Raw genomic sequence first — 4,094 nt, forward strand, 5'->3', positions numbered from 1 at the left:
GAGAGAGAGAGAGAGAGAGAGAATATGAGTTACAGAAAGTGGACAATGAGGCACACCCAGTAGCTAGGAGCCCTCGAGTTGAGGCATGTCTATTAGAGCTCTGACTGAGGACCAACTCTGACTTGAGTTCAGTTTCTGCTAGAAAAAGAAAATAGTCCAGCATTCTTTCATTCCAAGACCATGGACGGCAAGCTGGGCAAGTACAGGGGTACCAGGCATAACAGGAAACTGCACATGGGCTCCAACCCTGTCAGGGGACAGTGCCTCACTCACTTCTGTTAACAGCCTCAGGAGGCAGGCTCATGGGCCCAGACCTACACCGTGGAAAAACCTCAACTCTCTCCTCTCTCTCTTCTGTCCCTACAATGCCTAAGTTTTCTATTTCTCACTATTTGGGTATTTCATGGAATATACAAGGATCCAAAGTCAAATCCTTCCAATGTGCCTCAGTATACTGTTTGTATGCACTTGTTATAGATGATTACCAGGTCTGTCTTTAAACCTCGCATTTAACCAAGGTTGCAATGCCATTTAAGAAAAAACCCTGCATTTTAAAGAGTACTTCAAGATGCTTATTCACAACAACACCCTGGAAGCACAGCAGCTTCCAAACTCAACCTTTTCCCCCTTCCACGACCTCTCTTCCCCTTGCGCATGGTTAGAGTAGTGCTAGGCCCACTAAAAGGCCACCATACACTCGCGATGTCCACTAAACAGCAGCTGATAGCGAAACGGCTGGACCCCACTCAGCAAAACCGACTCCGAAAGCCCCACAGGCTCTTAGCACTCAGTCGGCACAGTCCAGACCTGTTTTCCTAAGCAGCCATGGCAAGGAGGGTGTGGGAAGGACCCTGGGGTCCCAGGTTTGGACAGACGGAACGTCCCCGTTCCCTTGGATCCCCTTGCTCTCTGCCTTGTCACTCTTTCTCTGGCTTATCTCTGGGGAAACCAGAGAGGCCAGGACGTCAGGCCCGTAATAGGAAGCGAGAAGGGCCAAGGACGCGCAGAAGGTAGCTCTGGGGAGAGCACCAGGCAGGGCAGAGGTGCTGCAGCGCCACAGCCAGAGGGTAAGGACCCCAAGGAGGGTCCGAAGGGAGGGAAGTAGAGAAGGACGAGGAGGAAGGGAGGAGTGGTTGGGGAGGGCCGGCCGCCGAGGCCACCGGGAGCCCCGAGCGAGGGGTGGTGGGCTAGAGGCCGGGGCTGGGGGCGCGGCTGGGGGGCGGGTGCGGGGGAGGCGCGGCTGGGGAACCCGGCTCCCCTCCCCCAGCCCGGGCCCGGGCCTCCCGCTGACTCAGCCCCACGGCGTCCGTCGCCTCGGCCCCGACTCACAGTGCACGAGGCGGCTCCGGCGGAGACGGCAGGGGAGGGGACGGGCGGCAGGGGCGCTGCGGAGAGGCTACGGCTCCAGCCGGCGGCTCCCTGGCGGAGGGTCCTAGCAGAGGCCGCCGCGGTCTCCGGCTTCAACGCACAGAGACTGCGGGGGAAGAGAGCACTGCGCAGGCGCGCTGCGGCCCCGCTGTCAGTCCGAGAGGGGCGGGGCCGGAGCACCCGCCGTCTCCAAGGCAACAGGGCGGTGAGCAGAGGACAACCCCTACCTCCACCTCGTCTCCGCAACTGCGGCGGGAGGGGCGGGCCGCAGGAACAGTCCCCTCTGAGTCGCCATAGCAACGAGGGGGAAGAAACGGACTCTTAAATGTGTGGCTGTAGGAAGAGAATGCTCTTACCTTGTCACCATAGCAACTGGAAACAGCCCCTTCCTTTTTCCTCAGCAACAGGACAACAGTTCTTCCAACCTGTGTAGTCACGGAAGAAACAGGCATTTGCACCTGATTCCGTCATCGTAGCCGGATGACGGCTTCTGCTGTTTTATGGTTTCTGCAAAGGCAGAAGTAAAGACTTTTATTTCTTCTCTTCCAGCGACGCGGGAGAGCTGAGGTCGCGCTTGATGATCTCTCTTGGTTTGTGGCATCCAATGACCGCCAGTTATTTTAATCCCCATATGCAATTTTCTCTACCCCTGTTAGCTCTTTTTACGTTTCCTACCAAAAAATCCGCACTTTCCCCCTAAACAGATCTCAACAGGAGTGTCTACACACATACTACTCTGATTTTGACCAACCGTATTGTTCCTTTCCCAACCCTTGATTCTTCCTCTGGCCTGCTGTTACAGATTCTACTTCCTCGTAACTAACTCCTCTCTTTGACCTGCCTATTTGCCTTCCAGAATTTCCTGTTCCAAGGCTGCTTTTATGGATCTTTTCCCTTTGATATCTTCTTCCCACACCTGACCTGCACACCTGTGATTGCTGTCCTCGCGGCCCTGCCCAAGACTCCAGTATGCCCAGGGCCAGTGACAGTGAGCCTTTCAGAGACCAAGTGCCCAAACGCAACTCAAAGCCCACTTATTTATTGCAAAGCGCCAACACTGCAATTAAACCTGAATGATCAGATGTTGGAACAATTTGGGGCAACATGACCCTGTCAGGGTGTTCACAACCACTATGGGCCATGGCCCTTATGAGTTTATACCCTGGCTCTCTTCCTGTCCATGGCTCCTGGATCTCCTTTCCTCAGCCCTGACTCCCATGAATGTCTTGAGGCCCTCTTTGCACCCATCGTGCACAAACCTTCTCTGTTGCACACATTGTACAGCACTGTCCTTTGTTTGCATGTCTGTCTCCTCAATTGGCTGTGTGTCCCTGGTGGGCAGGAATTCTTACTCACCAGCGTCAGCGTTTAGCTCTGCCATGTAGCACAGAATGTGACATAGTAGAGTTCCAATAAATATTTATGTCACTGAGCCAAGTGGAGACAAAGATGCCATTCTTCCTCTCTTTCTCTGATGTAACTGCCTCACTCTCAGTCAATATTTTCCTTATCATCTATACACATATTTTGTCTTTAAACATTTAGAAGCATACAATTTAATTGCGTCAAATACATTCATAATGTATATCTATAGACACCATTCAGCCTCAGAATTTTTACCTTGTGAAACTTAACTTTCGTCTCCATTAAACAGTACTCATTCTATCCTTCTTCCAGCCCTTGACAACCACCCTACTACTGTCTGTCTCTATGACTTTCTTTCTTCCTTCCCCCCCCCCTTTTTTTTGAGACAAATTCTTGCTATGTAGCCCATACTGGGCTCAAACTCATAGCGATCCTTCTGCCTCAGCCTCCCAAGAGCTGGGATTAAGGGGTGCACTATTATGTTCAGCTGTCTATATGAATATGACTACACTAAATATCTCATAGAGTTAGAGTGATATCATTTATCTTTTTGTGACTGGATTATTTCACTCAGAGGAGCGTGCGAAGGCTCATTCATGTCATCGTATATAAGAATTTCCTTCTTTTTAAAGGAAAGAATATGCCACTGTATATTTGTACAGGACTTTGCTTATGATTTTGGTTACTCCTGCCTTTTAGCTATCGTGCTAGATTTTGGTATGAACATGTGTGCAAATATCTTCTAGAGAGCTTTTATAAATTCTTAGAGGTGTATACCCGAAGGTGGAATGGCTAGATGTATAATAATTTTATTTTTAATTTTTAAAGGGACTATCATACTGTTGCATATCACTGTACTGCTTTACATTCCCACTAATGGTGTGCAAGGATTCCAACTTCTCCACATCCACACTAAGATTTGGTATTTTCTGCTTTTTGATAGCAGCTGTCAAATGGGTGTGAGCTGGTATCTCTTTATAGGTTTTTTTTTTTTTTTTTTGCATTTGGTAGAGAGTCTCACTACGCAGCTTGGACTCATAGTGATCCTCCAGTTTTCAGCCTCCCCAGCGCTGGGATTACAGGTGTGGGCCACCACACCTGGTCTAGGTGGCCAGCTCAGCGCATCTGGGGGTGGGGCCAGCACGGCAAGTCGTGCCGGGGATCTCTTTATAGTTTTGATTGGCATTTCCCTAGTGGTTATGAAGTTCAGCATCTTTTATTGGCCATTTGTGGATCTCCTTCAAAGAAATGTCTAAGTCCTTTTTCCCCCATTTTTTAATGGGGTGTTTTGTTTTTGCTGTTGTTGTAGACTTTTGGGAATTCTGTAAATATTCTGGATATTAATCTCTTTTTAGATATAT

General features: G+C 49.7%; 1 protein-coding gene across 3 annotated transcripts in view; it reads right to left on the reverse strand.

The window, feature by feature from the left end:
- Window positions 1-1,758, reverse strand: part of Mapre3 (microtubule associated protein RP/EB family member 3) — a 73,264-nt gene extending 71,506 nt beyond the window's left edge. The window contains exon 1 of one of the 3 annotated variants that reach the window (XM_004627425.3): window positions 1,330-1,758. The gene's annotated coding sequence lies outside the window, so the exon portion shown is untranslated. The remainder of the gene's footprint in view (window positions 1-1,329) is intronic. The other 2 variants (XM_023711029.1, XM_023711027.1) reach the window with 2 other exon arrangements.
- Between the last annotated feature and the right edge of the window lie 2,336 nt (window positions 1,759-4,094).

This window comes from Octodon degus, unplaced genomic scaffold (genome assembly GCF_000260255.1).
Source record: "Octodon degus isolate 3935 unplaced genomic scaffold, OctDeg1.0 scaffold00019, whole genome shotgun sequence".
NCBI lineage: Eukaryota > Metazoa > Chordata > Mammalia > Rodentia > Octodontidae > Octodon > Octodon degus.